The 24,643-nt window shown below is 46.4% G+C and overlaps 1 protein-coding gene across 2 annotated transcripts in view; it reads right to left on the bottom strand.

Annotated features, from left to right (window-relative positions):
- Window positions 1-20,827, bottom strand: part of LOC138487704 (G protein-activated inward rectifier potassium channel 4-like) — a 225,574-nt gene extending 204,747 nt beyond the window's left edge. For both annotated transcript variants that reach the window (XM_069614234.1, XM_069614235.1), the window contains exon 1: window positions 20,342-20,827. The gene's annotated coding sequence lies outside the window, so the exon portion shown is untranslated. The remainder of the gene's footprint in view (window positions 1-20,341) is intronic.
- Window positions 20,828-24,643: the final 3,816 nt, after the last annotated feature.

The following is a 24,643-nucleotide window of genomic DNA, read 5'->3' as shown; positions in this document are numbered from 1 at the left end:
ACAATCAGTCATACAGGCTTAACACCTCTCTCTCTCTCTCTCTCTCTTTCTCTCTCTCTCTTTCTCTCTCTCTCTCTCTACAGTAGTGATATTTCATGCCTGATGACATCACAGGAAATTACATCTCTGATGCAAAAATAACTGAAATAAACTTAACATAGAAAACAGAAAGCTAGGAAAGCAGGCCCAAGCCCATTTTAGTTTAGTTGCTAACATTATTTTAACTAGGGTGTTTGCTTGAGATGCCATGGCCAGCGTCATGGATGCCAGGACAGAGGCCAGTGCCACTGCCTTCATGTTCTAGGACACCCTTACCTGGCCAGCTACTGACATCCTGAGCCACTTAAAACCTCACATCCCAGGTGTAGCCATCGTATTCTGCATATACTCCGCCTTTCCCCGTGGTCTGCTAGATGTGTCTACAGTCATCTAATGCCAGTGCCAGACGCCCTTGCTAGGGATAGTCATACGATGTACGGTGCAGACTCACATTGCCAGGTGCTGTCATATAAACCAGGAGCAAAAAAACGGACCCCCTGCAAATAAACCAAAGATTGCAATGTCAGTACCGGGGTTAGTAAGGACATTATCAGGGGTATTAATGATAGGGGGCGTCGTGGTGTCAGCCGGTCTTTCTCTCTGTCTCCCACTACCTCGCTCCCTCCCTCTCTCCCCTACCCCCTCTTCCTCCGTTCTTCTCTCTCTCTGCTTCCCTCTCTCTCCCTAACCCTCCCTCCCTCTTTCTCCCCCTATGTCTCTCTCTCTCCATGCTGTGCCCTTGGGCATTTCAGCATGCTTTGCAAAATATCTCAGCATTCACCCTGTCGGCAGACTTCTTGGCGATGGAAGGTTTAATTGAGACAGTTGGGCCTCACAGAAGTTGTTTGACATCCCACACAGTACACACACACCTCTTGTCTCTGCCCCATTCACACACAGTCGTTCGCTCTGTGCTCGGACCGCCATTTTGGTCTCCGATGGAGGGCAAATAAGCCCTTTCCCTCTCTGTTTGATTGGTGATGGGGATTAATTGGTTTTGTTGGCCTGACCCACTTGTCACTCTGATCTCTTGGGAATGTAATGAGGGGAGTCCAGACCGCCATTGTGCGTTCGCGCCAGGACTAATGCATGTGTGCGGCGTTGGAGCTTAAACCCTGAAAGGATTGGATCGGGGGCGGTCACCAGATGCGGCCGGCATTTTCAGAATGAGGGATTCGGGGCCGAGGTGATGGTGAGGGGCTGTCCGCCGGATGCAGACCTCCTTTCGTTCTGTTTTTTTTAGTACAGAAAGTAATTGCATCCAATGTCTAAAATGTGGAAGGATTTACTTTTGGAAACCTAAATGCTAGCGGGTTTTTTGGGTTTTTTTTTTGGTGAAGAGGGCTCTGTTGATGTATTATCTACATATGATGTTTCATGTTTTTCTGTATTTGACCTTTGAATTTGGTACTGTTTTCCTGGTTATGTATATAAATCATAAATAAATAAATAAATAAATAAAAAACAAGTATTCAAATAGAAAAAAAAGGAAACCTAAATGCATCCATGCAGTGCCGGCCACGGCATGGATCCGGCATCATATCTAGCCCGGATCTCGGGATCTGGCTTGCCCCTGCCTCAGCCCTGGCAAACAACCCACACACCGCCCTGTGAAAACCTTTCTCCCTGTCCCTCGATTCACTAACTGACAGTCAATTAGTGAACCCGGGGATAGGGGGAAACGTTTTGTCACGCCTACGGGCCACACATAATACAAGAACAGCAGGGGACTCAATTGACAGGAGCAAACACACATACACACACACACACACACACACACAGACGTACAGCAACAGAGCCCCCTGCTGTTCTTGTAGAGTGTGTGGCCTGGCACGCTGCTCTTGACCAATAGCAAGTAAAGGGCGCTTTCCTTCCAGCTCACTGTCATGCAAACCTAAGTGTTACTTACGTGTGCCTGGCAGTGCACCCTTTGATTCTCACCTGCAGCTCTGGGCCCTGCACCAGCTCCCTCGTTGCTTGGGGTGGGGCCAGAGGGGGCAGAGTGCTCCCACCGGTACCATCTGTGGAGGGCCAGAAGGTCTGGGAATTCACATGCCAGTCTAGCTACTCTGAAAGCAGGACTGGGATATTAGGTCACCTCTGCCGGGGAGTCAAGCGTTAGTCTGGTGTTTTTAAAAGGTGAGCAGTTAAGAAGGGGTTAAAATGATATGCTTGTCAAACTGCTTAATCACACACAAATGCTTCTGTTGTGCTGACAGCAGTTATTAGGTGCCCACTTTTGATTTTCACTGCAGGGGCAGAAATGCTCCTGCCATGAATATAAGCAAGCGAGCATCGCAATCCATGCGCCACATTTTATAGCACTTGTTTTTTTTTATAAGGAATTGCAAAAATCATACGATTAGCAACCAGTTTCTAATACTCAGCAACGGTAACTCAACCTGCTGAGCTACCCCAGCAGCCTTCTATCGTAGAACTGTTTATGGATTTCTTAATGTACTAAAAATCACTGCATTACCAACAGTATTTTGGGTGCAGTACTGCCGGGGAAGTGACTTACAGCGGAATTGATGTACAGTGTGCAGTTTGGAAGGAAGCAGCTTGAAAGAAACTGCACCATTTAAAAACTTTTTCTAGAGCACTTGGGAGAGAGATTTTGCCCCAGAAAGTGGGAGAAAGAAATGTCCACACAGCATTGCATTGGGGGGTTAATTATTTTAGGCGGGAATAAGTAAAAAAATAGCAATAATTTTCATCAAAAAATCGGGAGTTTCCTGCCTAAATTGGGAGGGTTGGTTGGCATGTATGCTGAGCAAGCAAGCAGTCAAGCAAGCAATCATAGCCTGCGTGCCTGGACCGAGGGCGTTCAACCCACAGCGCTTTGGAATCATACCAATGGTAAAAGCCGCTCTACAAATGCCCAATAACATAACATAACATCATCTCTCAAAATGGGCTCTGGGTGTTCTCCTTCCAAGAAAAAGTTGCGAAAAGGTGGCAAAGAGGGGCATTTTATGACAAAAAGCCATGTATGTTCGTAACAGAACTGACACATTCATTGAACACTTTGCACTCTTCTCCATAACTGCAGATCATTATGTGTCTGTAAGAAGAGTACAGGGGGCGCTGCAGGCGGATGCAGGCCACAGCAGAGCCAGTGCCACACAGGCACCATGACCACCCCTACCGGGTGCCAAGAGAAATAATCCTGGTTTAAAAGTGTGCCAAGGAACTCCGTCATGTGCCAGGCAGCAGCACACCAAAATGCCAGGGCCATTAAAAGAATGGGGAACTGGTACAATGGTAAGCCAGGGTGCTGCCATTGCATGCCATGGTAACATATATATATATATATATATATATATATATATATATATATATATATATATATATATATATATATACACACACACACACACACACACACGCTCTCTCTGTCTCTCTCTCTCTCTCTCTTAATATTGCACATTGTTCTAACAATTATAATAATGATCTTCCTAAATATTCAGTGATGTTAATGACATGGTGCTGAAATTGCCAGTATGTTGCGGTTTATTCTCTATTCCAGCCCTGCACATTGTGCCAGGGAGTGCCTTATTGTGCCAGGGGGCTGTTGACTTGCCCAGGGCATCGCCAGAGTGCTTGGATAGGTGCAGGTTACCTATCACCCGCAGGCTCCTGATTTGAAAGTTTCATGCCCCGTCTAAAGGTAGGGTTATCCATCAGGTTACAGATCATTCCCAGGTGCCCAAGAAGATAAAGTACACATCACCGTTCCAAAAATGACCATTACTCTGCATCTGAACCCCCCTGGCCTTGTCTGTAGTCCACAGCAGAATCTCTATTGCCAGTAACCAGCCCTTCATCCTCCAATGGCAGCCTGCCCTCTACAATCCTGTGTCTCCTCCAATGGCAGCCAGCCTTCTACCCTTCTGTGTCTCCTCCAAAGGCAGCCTGCCTTCTACCCTCCTGTGTCTCCTCCAATTGCAGCCTGCCTTCTTCCCTCCTGTGTCTCCTCCAATGGCAGCCTGCCTTCTACCCTCCGGTGTCTCCTTGCCCTGTCTCCCCTGTTGCCTCAAACTCACTTCTTGCAGTTACACCCTCTCCTTACTAAATACAGTACCTGATATTGTATTTCTGCAATCCTGTACTTACTTTGACTTCAATGTAGTGCCCCGGACTCTTGCCACACCCTGCTGCCTTTCTCCTACCTATCTTTTTAACCTTTCTCCCCCCTCTCTCTCCCTTTCTCCCTTTCTCCATCTCTCTCACTCACACACACAGCAACCCACTTCCCCACCTTCTGCATCACCTAGCCATGGCTGTCTGTGTCCTCTCCATGTTCTCTGCATTTCCCTGCCTCGCCCCAGCCTTCCTTTACCCCCTGCTCTCTCTTTGCCTGTGCAGCCCCTGATTTCCTGATGTTACCACCCCCTGCCAACCCAGTTCCTTTCAGTCCCTGTGCACACAAATATTTGGGCCCCACCCGAATCCAGAGAAATGAATGGGTCCAAGAATCTCTGGTCACCCGCCACCTCCTTTCACTGTGATCACAACCCACAGCTTGATATGTTGCCCTGGCCGCAGTGATTGAAATAAGCATGGGTGGCATTTCAAGGGCAACAGTATCAATCCAGCATGTGGGTGTAGTTAACAAATTCATCTTTTATAACACGCTCAATGCTGGAGGCCAGTTCCAAGTGTGGGGCGGGGATTCAAACCTGTGTTGCTCTGCGTTGTCCTGCTTCCAAGACAATAGCGATGCCCCTGAGATCTCCTCCCGGCTCTAACTTTTCCTCCTGGCTCTGAGCCATCCTCCCGACTCTGAGCTATCCTCCCGGCTCCGAGCTCTCCTCCCGCCTTAAAGCTTTCCTCCCGGCTCTGAGCTTTCCTCCCGGGTCCGAGCTATCCTCCCGACTCTAAGCTATCCCGCCGGCTCTAAGCTATCCTCCATGCTATGAGCTATACTCCCAGCTCTGAGCTTTCCTCCCGGCTCTGAGCTATCCTCTGGGCTCTGAGCTATCCTCCCGGCGTGGGAAATGGTTTAACAAGCTAAGAGGAACGTGTACCCGCTGCAGGATAGATGAGGACATATGAAAAAGGTACACAGTCCCCATCATGGACACATATCTCAGATCAGCAGCCTCGTGGAATGTGGAATGTGCAAGTCAGGGACGTCATTTGGGGGTCGCCAGAGGTCGCAATTGTGACCTCTGAGGTCTCCCGTGCGAACTCTGTGGTCTCCCTTGCAACCTCTACAAAAAAAAAGATATATTTGTTTTGTTGCAATGCAAGCTTCTGGGCTGTGGCCAGCACCATGTGGCTCTTTAATTCTGGAGTGGCTGGCTTTCTTGTTCGGGCCCCTTAAAAAAGAAGAAAAATAAGAACACGAGGGCCACAAGTCTAACACTTTCAGCACTGAACCTAAATAAGAAAGAAAGAAAGAATAGGAATGCCAAAAAATGTGTCTTTCTGGAATTCTATACAATAATTGCTAGACTCATTAAAGGTTTATTTTAGACACACTTCAGGGGGTGAGTCACTGATTTAGTCTGTTCTCAAACGCCTCATCTCAGCCTTTCATCCTTCTGAGGTCGATAAATGGGTACCAACTCAGGTTGGGTGATATTGGGTGTATATTTTTTCTATATAAAGCGCATAAGCGTAAGTGCTATATAATAACACATCATTTTCATTTGGTCATGGACGTCTGCTTGCAATCACAGTAATTTGGTAATATGGGCCTATACACACTGATCTTAACAATACATATGGCGATCCATTCAGGTATGAAATGTACATCACATTATAGTGACATCGTAACCATATTGTTAGTAGTGTACAATGCTATTTGATGCCACTTCCTGTTTTGTCAACGGGTGATAGGTCGTGTTCCATCGCTTCCCGCGATATCACTTTGGGGTGGGGTCAAATTACATCACTTCCTGTGATGGCATCAGGGGTCAAGGGTCGTGTGATGTCACTTCCGCTACCCCTGGCATTTTGGTGAAATGACATCCCTGGTGCAAGTTTTCAAACATGGATACAGGCGGCAGATTGGAAGCAATATGTTTATGTTTATGGTTATTGTGTTTATATAGCGCTTTACGCCAAAGCACTTTACATTGTAACAACAAGGATACAATAAAAACAGTAGAAGCAATTACAAAATATGAATCAAACCAGTAATACAGTAAGTAGAACAATTTGCCAGTGAAGATAAACGAGGGAGGAGGGGGTGGAGAAGGGGAAGGAAGTGGGAAACAGGAAGAGGAAGAGGAGGAGAGGGGACTTAAGAGGAACGGAGCAGGGAGAGAGAGGTAAGAAGAGGAGGGTAAAAGGGAGGAGAGAGGAAGGTGGAAGGAAGGGATAGGAGTGTCAGAGAGGGGAGTGGAGAAGAAGAGATTTCAAGGAGACATACAGCGAGGATACCAATTAAAAGTGGCCAGGAAGGTGTGCGTATCTGAACATAGTCTGAGAGGAGAAGAGTGACATGGTTTCAAGTGCTGTTGCCATGAGTGAGGAAAGGAACAAGGGACTTGTTGGGGTGCAGTACCTCAATCGTCACTATCATCATACACTAAGCAACACTAAACCCAGTGAAAGCACAAGTGAGGCTGTTTTGAAGAGCACACCCTGAGAACTAAATTACTCTTAGGGGCTGACAATTTTCAAATATTCAGGAGCAGACAATTCTGAATGATTAGACATTATGAGATTAAAGAAGCTGCTCAGGATCACACAGTTTGGTTAAATGGTGAAGCTAGGATTTGAGCCCACTCTGCAGTTTCAGCACTTAATCACATTGCTTCCCAGTTATTTGTGTACATCAAGGTGCAATTATTTGTGAAGGTTTGACTTTCAGGAACCTGATGGAGGACCGGCCTAGAGGAAAAGTCATCTCTTGAGCCACTACTAGCCTCAGCACCAAGCAAGTCCTCCTCTGCCAGTATGGACCTACTAGAACTGTTCCCAATTTTCCCGAAGATCTGTGAGTTTAACTGGTTTGGAGAGAAGGCATAAAAAAGGACCTTATGCCAAAGCAAGTTCAAAACATCAACGCCTGAGGGCTGAGCACCTAGGAACCTTCTGCAAAACCATCTCAAGTGAGTGTTGTCCCTGCACGCAAAGACCCTGGCAAACACCTTGGGAATAAGCTGCATGACAGACACCTCTCATGGGATGATGGCAAGGATCTGCTCAGCCTGTCCGCTTCTGTGTTTCCGGAACCACTGAAGGCGAATTGCATATAGACTCCTTAGCTCAATGGAAATGCAACAGCATGCACCAAACATACTTAGATAGACTCTTTTGCTCAATGGCAATGCAACTGCATGCATCAACCATACTCAGATCGACTCCTTAGCTCAATGGCAATGCAACAGCATGCACCAAACATACCTAGATAGACTCCTTAGCTCAATGGCAATGCAACACCATGCACCAAACATACTTAGATAGACTCCTTAGCTCAATGGCAATGCAACAGCATGCACCAAACACACTTAGATAGACTCCTTAGCTCAATGGCAATGCAACAGCATGCACCAAACATATTTAGAGAGACTCCTTAGCTCAATGGCAATGCAACAACATGCACCAAACATACTTAGATAGACTCCTTAGCTCAATGGCAATGCAACAGCATACACCAAACATACTTAGATAGACTGCTTAGCTCAATGGCAATGCAACAGCATGCACCAAACATACTTCGATATACTCCTTAGCTCAATGGCAATGCAACAGCATTCACCAAACATACTTAACTAGACTTCTTAGCTCAATGGCAATGCAACAGCATGCACCAAACATACTTAGATAGACTCCTTAGCTCAATGGCAATGCAACAGCATGCACCAAGCATACTTAGATAGACTCCTTAGCTCAATGGCAATTCAACAGCATTCACCAAACATACTTAGATAGACTCCTTAGCTCAATGGCAATGCAACAGCATGCACCAAGCATACTTAGATAGACTCCTTAGCTCAATGGCAATTCAACAGCATTCACCAAACATACTTAGATAGACTCCGTAGCTCAATGGCAATGCAACAGCATGCACCAAACACTGAACATATTTACCCGCCCTGACCGTTGACTGAATGTGGCAGGCATCAGCTATCCATGCTGTGTCCCATGCAGACCCGGCCCCAGGCTTCTGGTTCTTCTACAGACCTGCGCGCCCCACCACCCACACGTCCGCAATCTTAATGATTCCACCATTGAATAAATAGCCGGTGAAGCGCAGTAGGATCTCCCCTCTTATTGGCCATGGTCTACGGGGCATGGTCTGGGGAGGTTGATGGTTCCACTGTGTGGTTAGACATGCATCATAAGTGAGGAAGGGGACGAGGAAGGGGTGCTGTGGATAATGATCAGTTTCTTAGTGGTTCCAGGAGTTGTTTCTGCATGTCCCAGCATGCAGTGCTTCCCCTGCAATCTTCTGTTCTCAGTGGCTCCGTAGGCTGTTCCTACAAGTTTCTGTATACAGCGCTTTGCTATCCATACTCACATGCCAGACTGTGTGCCTTGGCCTGGCACGCCAGCCTCCTGGCAATCTCCTGCTTTTTGCCTTTCGAAGGACCCTTTCGGTCTTGGACCCTTACTCCACGTCTCCAGGTTGGGCAAAGCTGCTGCCATCCAACAGAGGGCTTTATATCTGACCAACTTCCCTACCCATCCTTATAGGTCACTGCAGGGCATGCTAAACCTGTTTCTCTATTTATAGTGACCTTGTGCTGGAAACAGGAAAAAGGGACATGCTTTTGGGGGTGCTGAGTGACTAGAAGCAGACCAAGGGGGGCATCCATATGGCTGTGTGGAGAGCAGAGGTACTGGTACTGACCTCCCAGAAGTAACATATACAGTGTTACAGATCATCACATTGTTGGCTCTGAGTGACCCACGAGCATGTGCAGATCAGTTTTGGTGAAGACCAGCTTGCCTCTGTCCTGAGCACTCTGCCGGTCTCTGGTACTATTCCAGAGCCGTCAGCTGACTGCAGGGAAGGGGCCTGCATTTATACGAACTGTTAAGTAGAAGGTGACGTTGGTGCATCCTAGTTCGTCCACTCCTCTGGGAGAAGGTCTTACCAACTCTGATACTGCGTTTTCCTTTGGTTTTTCTCTGAGGCCCCAGTGAAGCAATAAGACTGGGCTCCAGCTGAACACCCGTGCCAAGCCAGGTCGCAGCGCTTGAACTGGAATTTCGCTATCCCGAGTGGAGAAAACTTGCAAAATTCAGCTCCACGTTTTTTGGGTTATGAAATCTGAATATACTTCAGGGGTGTAAAGGGGTGGGGGGTGTTAAATGGAAACTAACATTTACAGTATTATGTCAGCTTGGAACGATCCCAAGCAACGACTCGCAGAATGACACAAAAACATATTTTGGTTGCAAAGCAAAAAAGCCAAACTCTACTCGCCATAGATTGAAGAATACTGAAAATAGAGATTTAGAAAAAGCTTTATTGAAAATAAACAAATTACAACTAAGCTACACATTTAGATAGCTAAAATAATCCAACTTTGATATAATGATTTTTTCTGAAACTAATTTTAGAACAGACCAAAGGATGACACTACCGGTGTAGAGCAATCTGTTTTTTTGGCAGATGGTGGGGACATCATAGGACATTATAGGAGGATTGGTAGGGTGTAAGGGTTGTGGGGGCTTTTCCCCCTTTTTAAACTTTACCCTCACAGATGAAACATATGTAAGCTCAAATTATTAAACGCTGAGTTTAGAGGGGCAGGTAAGAATAGTCTAATCCGGGACCACTCATTCTACTGGAAACAAATAAGCGCTTTGGCGTAAAGCACAATATAAATTTAGTAAATACAAATAATTAATACAAATACAAAAGAACATTTATAAAACAGATCCCTAAACTTGAACATAATTTATTTTTTTGGTATTAACACGCAGAAAATTAGATTTATTTTTACTTTCTTCATTTGAAATGTCTTTGTTTTAACTATTACCATTACTTTCCTTGTAAAATGCATTATCTTTATCTGTTAATTTTTACCGCTTGATTTTCAGTCTGGGATATTATAACACAGAATGGTTATAAGCTGTGACCTCTGCTTGGCTGTAGAACCCATATATTACATGGATGCGGTAGCGTCCATGTAGTTATGGTTAAGTTGGTGTTTCCATGGGAAGAGCATTTTTTGGGTGGCTTATAACTTCGCCCCCTCTGGACGAATCCTCACCAAACTTTGCAAAATAAGTATATGGCCCACTCTGAATTTTTTCGCAAAGTTTGGAGAGGTTTGGTCCAGGGGGGCAAAGTTATAGGCGGGTCCCAAAACTTTTGTTTTTTCCCATAGACATAATGAGAAAAAACTTTGCGCACGCCTGCATCCCAAACCGCTGGACGGATTTACACCAAATTTGGTGTAAATCTGTCTAGTAGTTTTTTTTAAAATGACCAAAATGTAAGGCAAAAAAATTAGTGATATCTCCGTTCGCTCCGCGGACGGACTTCCCGGTTCGCTCCGTGGACAGTGCCCTGATTGGTCGAGCGGCTTGCGTGATGTCCGCGGACATGCAACGTGTTCGCTGATTGGACGGCGTGGGCCGTGAAGCGTGTCAGATTTTCTGTGGTGCCTGCCATCTTGCATTCGCGGACGACCGCGGACAGCGCAGTGAAACTTGGATTAAAAATGGTATTTAGTGGAGTGTGTTGGTGTGTAAGAGTGTTTGGGGAGGGTGGGGGAGTATGAGATAGGTTCAATGTTTGTTTTTTTTATGTGCTAGACGCTTTTGTTGTGTTCAATTTGTCTGCGGACAGCACGGCTTTTCTGAAATGTTCGTAAATAAACAGAATGGATTTGGTGTCAAGTTGAAAGTGTTCTAAGAAGACTTGTGGGGTCCTGGAATGTTCGCAGGGGGTGTCCTGAAGACGTTGTCTGTATTGTTCGTTGTCAAGCTGAAAGTGTTCTAAGAACACTCGCGGTGTCCTGAAATGTTCGTACATAAAGAAAATGGGGGTGTTCTGAGGATGTTGTCCGTATTGTTCGCTGGCAAGTTGAATGTGTTCTAAGAACACTCACGGTGTCCTGAAATGTTCGAAAATAAACAAAATGGGGGTGTTCTGAGGACATTCTCCGTATTGTGTACCTGCTTAGCTGTATCCAATGAGGGAATAGCACAGAGAGTGAAGTGGAAATGGTAGAAGGGCTGTCTAAGAGTTACGCGGTCCGCGGACAGGGCGTGCTTACATCCGGGGTTTTCTAGCAAATCCAGCATGGAAAGAAGACTGTAGGGATTGGCCAATCAGATGTTGAGGTTGTGGACTTGTGTTCAAAGAGACTCTGTGTAGTGAAGATAGCAGAAGTGGAGAAAGTCAGGGTGTTGGTGCTTGGAGATATGATTGTGCATGGTTTACAACAGTATGCTCAATGCAGGCATGTTGAAAAGAATTTTGATGTTAAAGGAGTGGAGGTGGTGTGGAGCACTGTGCCTGATTGCAATGTACAGGGAATTGTACAAGTTTGTGAAGATATGGGCAGGGTGAACAGTCCCCATGTGGTAGTTTTGCACTATGGTGCTTTCCATTTGGGCTATGTCAGTGCCCCTACTTTGGTGGCAGATTTGGAACACTTGGTTCAAGCAGTAATGAACATCCTTCCAAATGCCAAAGTATTTTTTTCTGGATTAGTACCTAGGGCAATATGGGACAATAGTTCAGTTTTTTGTCCTCAGCAAAACAATGCTAAGTGTGTAATCAACCGAGGCATGTGTGCCTTCATGCTTAGAGCTGGTATGTTCTTCTGTAATAATGAGAATATTGATTCCAGTAATGCTGTTTGTTTTAAAGAAGATGGCATTTCCTTATCTTTTATGGGAAATGCCATTCTGTTTTGGAATGTAAGGGTTGCTTTGGAGAAGGTTATGTGAAGATTTTAGGAGTAAAGTAAGAAACATAAATAAAAAAATACAAAGTAACAGGTGTCTGTCAAGCATCTGCAAAAACCCCCCCAAAAAACGGCTCTTTTCAGAGCCAACCTCAAAGGGGAAATGGGCACACTATTTAAATTTACATTAACCACGCTCAGATTTTCGATATGTCCGCGGACATGGCGGTAGTCCTCGAACATCGAAATCACTAGCTAGGGGTTCAGTATGTTCTATGTTACATGTATATAAAGTAAGGGATATTATGGTTAAGTTGTGCTACTAAAAACATATGAAATTCAGTAAAAAAAACTTTGTTAAAGGGACGTTAACGTTAAGTTGCGCTAATAAAAACCTATGAAATTCAATGAAAAAACTTTGTTAAAAGGGATTTTATGGTTAAGTTGCGCTATTAAAAACCTATCAAATTCAGTAAAAAAAGTTTGTTAAAGGGACGTTATGGTTCAAAGTAAAACCGAAAAACCCCTGAAATTCGGCAGTTATGGTAAGATAAGCAACCATAACTCGCGCCACCGTGCACTGCTAACACTAACACCCAGGACATCAAAGATGACATCACAAATGTCATTGATGACATCACTGATGACATCACATGGCTGGCTCTCCCTTTTTTTCCTTTACTGACATATCTAAGCCACATAGTTTTCTTCAGTAACAGTCTGGAAGTAAAAATTGAAAAGGTACTATATTTGTAGACTTAGGGTCAAGTCATATCATATGAAACATAGACATAGCAGAAGACACAGGCTTGAAAGAGAGCAATCCTTTCTGTGCATGAAGATAATCATTAGAGTTATCAGCACTTTCTCATAGTTTTATTTTTATTACTATACCTTCCCTGTATATGCTCATATTTGTATACATGGTACTCACACTCCTTTCCTCAGCGTTTACTGACATCATTTCATACACATACATACAGTAAATAGCAGCTTTGAAACAGCAATCATTTCTCTGCATAAAGATAATCAGTTAGGTTATGAACTATTTCTGCTACTACTTCTGCTTTTTTTCTTACTTCTCTGTCCCTGTATATACTCATATTTGTATGTGTTGTTGTCTCTTTGTGTTTTGTCTGTAATAATGTAATTATGTATTAAGTGGGTTTTATTAGCTACTTATTACATGTTTCACAGTACGCAAAACTCTAATAAGAAAGCAGTTATCATTTCATTATTCTACATGGCAAGATTATGAATATTGCACCTTCATCATGTATACTGCACACACTGCCTAAGTTTCTGCATGAGTTGCTTAGTATACTGGATAGAACTTCATAATAGAATGCTATTTATATCAATGCATTGCTTAATGCACTAATTAGCTCATGATATTTATTCAAATGATCCTTGACACTTTTTGGTCAACATTATAAGAATCCCACCTACAGAGTTTTCATGAAAAGTAAATGCACTTGTGATGTCATCAGTGATGTCATCAATGACATTTGTGATGTCGTCTTGATGTCCTGGGTGTTAGTGTTAGCAGTGCACGGTGGCGCGAGTTATGGTTGCTTATCTTACCATAACTGCCGAATTTCAGGGGTTTTTCGGTTTTACTTTGAACCATAACGTCCCTTTAACAAAGTTTTTTTTACTGAATTTGATAGGTTTTTAGTAGCGCAACTTAACCATAACGTCCCTTTTAACAAAGTTTTTTCATTGAATATATATATATATATGTACCAGCGCACACACAGCAGCCACTTATGCCACCCTTCTGAAACTGTCCTCTTGGACAATGTCTTGAGTGCTCTTTGATGGTGACTGGGGAGTACAGAAAACTCTTCCCAATACGAGAAGTCCGGATGCGCGCCGAGAATGTCAGCTTTCATTCGGTCTCAGGGTTGCCATCTCTTGGCAGTGCGGATGGCATGGTACGAAACCATTATGTTATGCTATCTGTCTTTTATACTGTGTACTCCACCTAATGTGCCGAGCCTTATTTGTGTAGAGGCGGTTTGTCACGACCCATTTACAAGCAACTGGGGTTAAAAAACATCAGAAAATCTAATTTACCAACTAAAGTGAGGTAATATTTTTCCACCTCCCGCACTATAATTTGGGCACATTTGCGTTTTGTAAGAGCATTGTAGCCGCCTCTGCTGATTGCACCCTAGCTGGCCTCTTCAGCCTGCGTTACCCATTATTCAGGCTTGTATTCAGCCTGGTTCAGAGAAAGCCAACAGAGGGTAATCCTGATAATAGCTATTTGTTTTCCTATATAGTGCTAAATGCCCAATTCCTTGCCCCTTTAAGCACTGTAATAACAAGGCTTATTATCCCATTCAATGCTACTCAACTTATTGATGAAGGGCTGAGTCGGCCCTGCCACAGGGTTCGAGCTGGCAAAGTGCAGGCTGCTCCCATGTCAGAGGTTAGCGCTTATCTCGTTAGCGATGCTGGCCTATCACTCACAAGCATGAATGCAATCATTTGCACCCTGGCCAAACTCTCATTCGACCGCCAGCCACTGGGAATGCGGCCATGCCCTGACAAACACCCCCCCTGTCAACTAGCAAAAATACATTTCAAGCATCAGACTTGAGGCTCAGCTGAGGGATTTAGAGGCCAAAGAGCCCCAGCTGTGAACGAGCTGGAAATGATTGAGGAACCTCAAAGGATCTGCTCCATGATCAGGAAGCACCTGAGACGCCAGGCTTTCAAACAGAATGTCCACACCTAAGAAAATCCAGCCGGCAGTACTGCGGACCACCCATGACCAGCATTAAAGAGGACAAGGGTCTTTATGTTATGTTATGATGTGTTATAGAGCTTTTACATTGCACCAGTCACCATCATAGTGGTCTGATGGCGCTGGGACCTTGTAATGTAAGGTAATTTGTCATTTGTATAGCGCTTTTTCCCATTGGTATGGTCTCAAAGCGCTGTAGGTGAACGTCCTCGGGGGACAGAAGTCAAAGGTGTGGACACTGTCAGTAAGGATGCTGTGGTTGATGGTATTGAATGCCGCCAAGAGGTCGAGGAGTATAAGTGTGCCACAGCCATCAGAGAAATGGTTATTTTGGTCTCAAAGCGCTACAGGTGAACGCCCTGAGGATGCTGTAGTTGATGGTATCGAAGGCCGCTGAGAGAAATTGGTGTAGTGTGTCCCATTGCGATTGGCGCCTTGTCTACAAATGCCCATACATACCGTCCCAGAGCACTTAAGAATTGCCACAAAGCGACATGTCCTCACTGCATAAAATAGGCACATATGTGTGCAAACATTAGTGGAGCCATCACATCCGCTTGATTGAAAAGATTCAAATATCTTTCCGATCTAAGAAGCCTGAGCACAAGATGGCGGCGCGCTTCAATTAGGAAGCCGCACCTGCAGATGTAGTACTACTCCGGTTTTTAACCCACCTTCTGAATGAACTAGCATTTCATCCATCTTTGCATAGGCAACAATATGAAGTCCTTCAGCTAGAAAAACATTTAAGAAAACAAGCTGCCCATGTACTACGGCGATATGTTATGTTATAGTGCACAGTGGCCTTGCAGCACTGGTGCCTTGCAGCACAGTGGCCTTGCAGCACAGTGGCCTTGCAGCACTGGTGCCTTGCAGCACAGTGGCCTTGCAGCACAGTGGCCTTACAGCACTGGTGCCTTGTCTGGGAAAATGGCGTCTTGTGCATCTCACTGGCGCGTCCAGGCAGTAGCCTGTGGCGTTAGAAGACAGGACCAGAGGGTAAACTGTGTGTGGGGGGCAGGAATAAGCTATGTTATAACGCTCTTATAGTGCGGCATTCCACACTCTAGTGGCCTTACAGCACTGGTGCCTTGTCTGGGAAAATGGCGTCTTGTGCATCCCACCTGAGCGTCCAGACAGTAGCCTGTGGCGTTAGAAGACAGGAACAGAGGGTAAACGGTGTGTGGGGGGCAGGAATAAGCTATGTTATAACGCTCTTATAGTGCGGCATTCCACACTCGAGTCCCCTTACAGCACTGGTGCCTTGTCTGGGAAAATGGCGTCTTGTGCATCTCACTGGCGCGTTCAGGCAGTAGCCTGTGGCGTTAGAAGACAGAAACAGAGGGTAAATGGTGTGTGGGGGCAGGAATAAGCTATGTTATAACGCTCTTATAGTGCGGCATTCCACACTCTAGTGGCCTTACAGCACTGGTGCCTTGTCTGGGAAAATGGCGTCTTGTGCATCTCACTGGCGCGTCCAGACAGTAGCCTGTGGCGTTAGAAGACAGGACCAGAGGGTAAACGATGTGTGAGGGGCAGGAATAAGCTATGTTATAACGCTCTTATAGTGCGGCATTCCACACTCCAGTGGCCTTACAGCACTGGTGCCTTGTCTGGGAAAATGGCGTCTTGTGCATCCCACCTGAGCGTCCAGACAGTAGCCTGTGGCGTTAGAAGACAGGAACAGAGGGTAAACGGTGTGTGGGGGGCAGGAATAAGCTATGTTATAACGCTCTTATAGTGCGGCATTCCACACTCTAGTCCCCTTACAGCACTGGTGCCTTGTCTGGGAAAATGGCGTCTTGTGCATCTCACTGGCGCGTTCAGGCAGTAGCCTGTGGCGTTAGAAGACAGAAACAGAGGGTAAATGGTGTGTGGGGGCAGGAATAAGCTATGTTATAACGCTCTTATAGTGCGGCATTCCACACTCTAGTGGCCTTACAGCACTGGTGCCTTGTCTGGGAAAATGGCGTCTTGTGCATCTCACTGGCGCGTCCAGACAGTAGCCTGTGGCGTTAGAAGACAGGACCAGAGGGTAAACGATGTGTGAGGGGCAGGAATAAGCTATGTTATAACGCTCTTATAGTGCGGCATTCCACACTCCAGTGGCCTTACAGCACTGGTGCCTTGTCTGGGAAAATGGCGTCTTGTGCATCCCACCTGAGCGTCCAGACAGTAGCCTGTGGCGTTAGAAGACAGGAACAGAGGGTAAACGGTGTGTGGGGGGCAGGAATAAGCTATGTTATAACGCTCTTATAGTGCGGCATTCCACTCTCGAGTCTTCTTACAGCACTGGTGCCTTGTCTGGGAAAATGGCGTCTTGTGCATCTCACTGGCGCGTCCAGACAGTAGCCTGTGGCGTTAGAAGACAGGAACAGAGGGTAACAGGTGTGTGGGGGGCAGGAATAAGCTATGTTATAACGCTCTTATAGTGCGGCATTCCACACTCCGGTGGCCTTACAGCACTGGTGCCTTGTCTGGGAAAATGGCGTCTTGTGCATCCCACCTGAGCGTCCAGACAGTAGCCTGTGGCGTTAGAAGACAGGAACAGAGGGTAAACGGTGTGTGGGGGGCAGGAATAAGCTATATTATAACGCTCTTATAGTGCCGTATTCCACACTCTAGTCCCCTTACAGCACTGGTGCCTTGTCTCGGAAAATGGCGTCTTGTGCATCTCACTGGCGCGTCCAGACAGTAGCCTGTGGCATTAGAAGACAGGAACAGAGGGTAACAGGTGTGTGGGGGGCAGGAATAAGCTATGTTATAACGCTCTTATAGTGCGGCATTCCACACTCCAGTGGCCTTACAGCACTGGTGCCTTGTCTGGGAAAATGGCGTCTTGTGCATCCCACCTGAGCGTCCAGACAGTAGCCTGTGGCGTTAGAAGACAGGAACAGAGGGTAAACGGTGTGTGGGGGGCAGGAATAAGCTATGTTATAACGCTCTTATAGTGCAGCATTCCACACTCGAGTCCCCTTACAGCACTGGTGCCTTGTCTGGGAAAATGGCGTCTTGTGCATCTCACTGGCGCGTCCAGACAGTAGCCTGTGGCGTTAGAAGACAGGAACAGAGGGTAACAGGTGTGTGGGGGGCAGGAATAAGCTATGTTATAACGCTCTTATAGTGCGGCATTCCACACTCCAGTGGCCTTACAGCACTGGTGCCTTGTCTGGGAAAATGGCGTCTTGTGCATCTCACTGGCACGTCCAGACAGTAGCCTGTGGCGTTAGAAGACAGGAACAGAGGGTAACAGGTGTGTGGGGGGCAGGAATAAGCTATGTTATAACGCTCTTATAGTGCGGCATTCCACACTCCAGTGGCCTTACAGCACTGGTGCCTTGTCTGGGAAAATGGCGTCTTGTGCATCTCACTGGCGCGTCCAGACAGTAGCCTGTGGCGTTAGAAGACAGGAACAGAGGGTAACAGGTGTGTGGGGGGCAGGAATAAGCTATGTTATAACGCTCTTATAGTGCGGCATTCCGCACTCCAGTGGCCTTACAGCACTGGTGCCTTGTCTGGGAAAATGGCGTCTTGTGCATCTCACTGGCGCGTCCAGACAGTAGCCTGTGGCGTTAGAAGACAGGAACAGAGGGTAAACGGTGTGTGGGGGCAGGAATAGGAAACCCCGCAGAACTAACAATATATGACGGGATTAAGGTTCAGGGAATGGGATTGCACGAGTAGGAGTGTCTTGATCGGGCAGAGTGCTCCTCTAGAAAGAGGGGACCTGAGGAAACTCCTGGTAAAGGGCATTGTCTAGTGATGGAGGGGTTCAAGTACCTGCACGAAGTCTCAGAATACGTGGACGCCTGGTTCTGCGATCAGACGTATATTACATGAAAACATAACGGCGCATTTTTAGTGACGGCACAAATGTAAGCATTCATTGTTAGCATTTATTTTACATAAACACTAATTAAAAAAAAACAGACCATCACATCAGACGTTCATTCGTTTTTGCTTTTGCAAACTCTTCAGGAGTGATGGCAGGGGCAAATAGCGCATGTTTTTGGGTGAATTCTTCAGCGAAGCACTTCGGGGCTCAGGCAGGTAGTGGGTCATTGTGTTACCAGGCGGCTCAGCAAATAGAGATCTCAAGATGCCCAGGCGAGAGCATCACATCCGCGACTTTTCCCGTTGTGTTCTGGTGCTTGCAGGCCTTCAGTGATCATGGGAAGAGGAGCTGCGTGGGAGAGCCTGAAAAACCGGGTGCAAATCTTATCACACCTGAAATGGCCACCTTGAGACCATCATTTCACACGAGCCTTTAAACAGAGAGTTTGCCTCATTCCAGATCTCGAGGGCCAGAAACCTGCCAGGTTTTCAGGATAACCCTCATTAATATTCATGAGGAAAAACGTGCATGCATTTAAAATCGTTGTATGTAAATTTATCTCATGAATATTAATTAGGGTTCTCATGAAAATCCGACATGGATCTCGCCCTCGAGGCCTGTCTGGAAGAATGTCCCCAAATAGTAGTGTGTCACAAAGCCAAACGTTTGGTGAAACATATTCGAGGGCCCGTTTTTATTTGGGGGGGGGGGGGGTGAATCTCCCACACCCTGTCATAAGCACCTCTATACCCACCTCTCATCCTCACTGCTCCCCATAGACCCTCCAGCACTGAAGAATAATGTGCACTTTTATTTCTGTTTCCAGCACTTTTAATAGGCCCCACTGCCATGTACAGGACTGTAGGCCCTGTCGGGTTATTACGCCATGTACTAGGACTCTTGGGGGCTGGGGGGGCAGGCAGGGCCCTCGTTTTCACATCTGGGGGACACCAACTGTTTCCACGCAGATCTTCAGAAAAGTTTGAGAAGTTTGTGAGAAAAAAACAAACCGATTTCAAGTGATTAGGCAACTCTCCAGACATGTTCACCCAGAACTAGTTACAAAGAACTGCACAGATCATCATGCAAAACACTCCATCTAGAATTGTCGCCCCCCACAACAACAAAGTAGTCTGTTGCATTAAAGAATCCAACACCTTTACAGTCCTCCAAACTCATCCCATTCTGCTGGAAAAGGAGCGCAGTGCATATATAACGAGTTCTTATACCTATCAGCAAGGTTTTCTAAAATGTCTTTGTTTTTTCTTATACCTGCTGCCCTGTATAATGGCGGCCATTTCAAGATTTTTGTTTGTAATTATGGTATTGTCCATTTTTTGGGGCGCTATTAGAATTGCCATCAATTTCACCACACAGCCACAATCCGAGATTGGAGGGGAAACTGAGGATCCATGCACAGCACATAAATGGAGATCAAACCTCCTCTTTTCCTCCAGAAACCGGATGTCTTACTGCAGCCGGATTGCTGCTCATGGCGCTAACCTTAAATCCGCAAAAGTCCCCATAGATTTCAATGGATATGGTATCAACAGCACCTTCGCACCACTCAAACTGTGGCTGTAGATCCGCCGAACCAAGTAGCCGTGACATAAAGTGAGACTGGCATAATCCTGCAGAAAAGTCCCAGAATTTCCACCAAACTCTTAATGAGGCCCAAGGTTTTATTCTCACCAACTCAATCATATTCTTTTTTATCGACATTAAAAGGATAAAGGGGTGAGATGTTCTAATAAAGATTCACACGTTGACCTGCTGGTTGCCTGCACACTTCCGCAGCCCATGCACAATCCCATGGACCCACCTTACGTGATCAACAAGTGTTCCTATCATGAAAGTCGCAAAGGCATACAACAGACATACCTCATTGTCCGGCCGATGTGTCAATTGACGAACCTCTTGTTATCGAATGAGTGCTGATCCAATTCCGTATTACGCATTGGCTGGGCTCGCTCTTCTCTAGCTATTCGCTTCCGCGGAAGCTCGCCAAAGTGCTGCCCACAGCAGCCCTCCGATGGAGAGCGATGCAAGCTGGAGCCAACACGCACCCCCATCCAGTTTCGGAAACAGATCGCTTCCTCGGGCACCAGCCCCGTGCAGAAGCCCACGCAGACGGTCTGGGGCACTCAATCCTCCATTGCATGAGGTCACTAAATAATCTGCCTCAATGTCACGCAGAATTACTTGAAGATGCTTTAATCGGGGAGCCGGGGTCCGCGCCAGGCTACGGCAGTGAGCGGAGTGGGCAGAGTTAATCTCTAGAAGTTCATTTTCTCCGCTACGCCTTGGCCGATTTACGGGGAAGGTCTTTCCTCTTGCATGTTTTTCAATAGTTCTATTGGGTTTGGGATTACCTGATGGTAGGGTGGAGAGAGCGGCTGGCTCTGTTTTGCACTTTAATCCTCTTAATCCCCCCACATGACTGGGCTGTGTTCCTGAAATCAATCGGCCAAAAACATTGGGTGTCGTGCGCTGAAACTGAAGCCTGCTCCCTCCTGTCTCCCCACAAACATGACTAGGAATTGGGACAGAGTCGTATCCCCCTCACTTACCTTTGATCAATCTGCCTCCACGTCTGCCTTTTCTGTCTCAACAGAGGCACCGTAGAGAAAGACTGTATTGAAAGTGCGCTAGCACAATGTGAAAGACAAGGGGACGCTGGAAACCGGGAAGCCTTCCGCCACACAAATGACTGGGACGGCGTTGCTAGCCCTTCAGTGTTAGACTGCTAGCATTGATTATTTGATTGCTTGTAGCAGGTGCATAACTCAAGAGCAAGGTAGCACTTTACAACAGGATTGTGCCAGAATTGGGCTTGGCATTTCATACAGAAACGCAGCACTGTTGCGGCGGGAGGGAGGGATTTAGAAGCATCTGGCAGGTGTGAAAGAGCCACGTTTGTATGTAACTAGCTAGGGCCGTGTGACATTTTGTCCTTGAACATGCCCAATGCTCCACCAACTAACTACTAAATCATTCTGTTCAAGACCATCAAGCAACATCCCCTTCCCTTTTCTGAGTCCCTACAGAGCATGCGCTATTCCCCACCCACTTGACTCAGACCAGACGGCCATGCTTCAATCACTCCTCTCCCAGTTAGCTGCCAAGCTGCAACCCCCGGTCATTCGCCAGATCCAGCATCCAACCCACTCCCCACTTCCCGTTTCCTCTGACCAGACCGCCTAACTGGATGTGTAGGAACACACTGTCAAATGATCTTCTCCCACGTTCCTTTCTCATTGCAAGACTATCCAGATGCAATTCTCCCATGCATTACTCAGGAGGGGCTACCAAAGAGTAGCCCCCCGAATTACTCAGAGGACAAGAAGACCGCACACTTGTCTTCCAGTTATGAGCTAACCAAACTCATGCCGAAGCGTCCTTGCTCGCAGCTGTAAACTTCCTGTATCTCTGAGCAGATAGACAGATCAAACAGAACACGAATCCTCGGTGAGCTACATTTTAAAAGTAACAGTATGTAGAAAATACCATTAACGTTAAGGTGGGTTTACAGCAAATGCAGGACACAATCCTGCTACCTGTAACATGAGAGCAGAATAGGCAATTTCAGTTAGCAAGACAAACATGGCACAACACCACGCAGTAGCCATCCCTGGAAGTTCACCTTCAGTTCAGAACCACTGAGCATTGAATTGTGGGTATGCAAATTAGATCAAAAGTATGCAATTCTGAGCCAAAAAATTACATTTTTATCTCATACAGCAACACTATTTTATAGATGGCTTTATCGACCCGAGAAAGACAGCTCTCAAGGGGGCAGACAAACATATTATATTATTATGTATATAGAATACTGTAAACCCTGAGAGGCTGGTGATGCCTGAGAATGCTGTAAACCCTGAGAGGCTGATGATGCCTGAGAATGCTGTAAACCCTGAGAGGCTGGTGATGCCTGAGAATGCTGTAAACCCTGAGAGGCTGATGATGCCTGAGAATGCTGTAAACCCTAAGAGGCTGGTGAAGTCTGAGAATGCTGTAAACCCTGAGAGGCTGGTGAAGTCTGAGAATGCTGTAAACCCTGAGAGGCTGGTGAAGTCTGAGAATGCTGAAAACCCTGAGAGGCTGGTGAAGTCTGAGAATGCTGTAAACCCTGAGAGGCTGGTGAAGTCTGAGAATGCTGTAACTCCTGAGAGGCTGGTGAAGCCTGAGAATGCTGTAACTCCTGAGACGCTGGTGAAGTCTGAGAATGCTGTAAACCCTGAGAGGCTGGTGATGCCTGAGAATGCTGTAAACCCTGAGAGGCTGATGATGCCTGAGAATGCTGTAACTCCTGAGAGGCTGGTGAAGTCTGAGAATGCTGTAAACCCTGAGAGGCTGATGATGCCTGAGAATGCTGTAACTCCTGAGAGGCTGGTGAAGCTTGTGAATATTGCAAACCCTGAGAAGCTGATGATGCCTGAGAATATTAAAAACCCTGAGAAACTGGTGAAGCCTGAGAATGCTGTAAACCCTGAGAGGCTGGTGAAGCTTGCGAATATTGCAAACCCTGAGAGGCTGGTGACGTCTGAGAATGCTGTAAACCCTGAGAGGCTGATGATGCCTGAGAATGCTGTAACTCCTGAGAGGCTGGTGAAGCTTGTGAATATTGCAAACCCTGAGAAGCTGATGATGCCTGAGAATATTAAAAACCCTGAGAAACTGGTGAAGCCTGAGAATGCTGTAAACCCTGAGAGGCTGGTGAAGCTTGCGAATATTGCAAACCCTGAGAGGCTGGTGACGTCTGAGAATGCTGTAAACCCTGAGAGGCTGATGATGCCTGAGAATGCTGTAACTCCTGAGAGGCTGGTGAAGCTTGTGAATATTGCAAACCCTGAGAAGCTGATGATGCCTGAGAATATTAAAAACCCTGAGAAACTGGTGAAGCCTGAGAATGCTGTAAACCCTGAGAGGCTGGTGAAGCTTGCAAATATTGCAAACCCTGAGAGGCTGGTGACGTCTGAGAATGCTGTAAACCCTGAGAGGCTGATGATGCCTGAGAATGCTGTAACTCCTGAGAGGCTGGTGAAGCTTGTGAATATTGCAAACCCTGAGAAGCTGATGATGCCTGAGAATATTAAAAACCCTGAGAAACTGGTGAAGCCTTAGAATGCTGTAAACCCTGAGAGGCTGGTGAAACTTGCGAATATTGCAAACCCTGAGAGGCTGGTGACGTCTGAGAATGCTGTAAACCCTGAGAGGCTGATGATGCCTGAGAATGCTGTAACTCCTGAGAGGCTGGTGAAGCTTGTGAATATTGCAAACCCTGAGAAGCTGATGATGCCTGAGAATATTAAAAACCCTGAGAAACTGGTGAAGCCTGAGAATGCTGTAAACCCTGAGAGGCTGGTGAAGCTTGCGAATATTGCAAACCCTGAGAGGCTGGTGACGTATGAGAATGCTGTAAACCCTGAGAGGCTGGTGAAGCCTGAGAATGCTGTAAACCCTGAGTGGCTGGTGAAGCTTGAGAATATTGCAAACCCTAAGAAGCCTGCAAATAGTACAAACCCTGGACGGTTGTGAAGCCTGAGAATATTACAAACCCTGAGAGGTTGGTGAAGCCTGAGAATATTGCAAAAACTGCAAACCTACTGAAAACCTAAACATTCTATAAAGGGTGAGATGCTCCTGAAACCTAACAATCCTTCAAACCCAGAGAAGCTGGTGAAACCTGCGAGTACTGCAAACCCTGAGAGGCTGATGATGCCTGAGAATGCTGTAAACCCTGAGAGGCTGGTGAAGCTTGCGAATATTGCAAACCCCAAGAAGCCTGCGAATATTAAAAACCCTGAGAGGCTGATGACGCCTGAGAATGCTGTAAACCCTGAGTGGCTGGTGAAGCTTGCGAATATTGCAAACCCTGAGAGGCTGATGACGCCTGAGAATGCTGTAACCCCTGAGAGGCTGGTGAAGCTTGCAAATATTGCAAACCCTGAGAGGCTGATGACGCCTGAGAATGCTGTAAACCCTGAGAGGCTGGTGAAACCTGAGAATATTGCAAACCCTGAGAGGCTGGTGAAGCTTGCAAATATTGCAAACCCTGAGAGGCTGATGACGCCTGAGAATGTTGTAAACCATGAGAGGCTGGTGAAACTTGAGAATATTGCAAACCCTGAGAGGCTGATGACGCCTGAGAATGCTGTAACCCTTGAGAGGCTGGTGAAGCTT

This window comes from Ambystoma mexicanum, chromosome 9, assembly GCF_040938575.1.
Source record: "Ambystoma mexicanum isolate Mex_15411 chromosome 9, UKY_AmexF1_1, whole genome shotgun sequence".
Taxonomy (NCBI): Eukaryota; Metazoa; Chordata; class Amphibia; order Caudata; family Ambystomatidae; genus Ambystoma; species Ambystoma mexicanum.
Note: the sequence above shows the minus strand (reverse complement) of the source record. Positions and strands in the feature narration are given on the sequence as shown.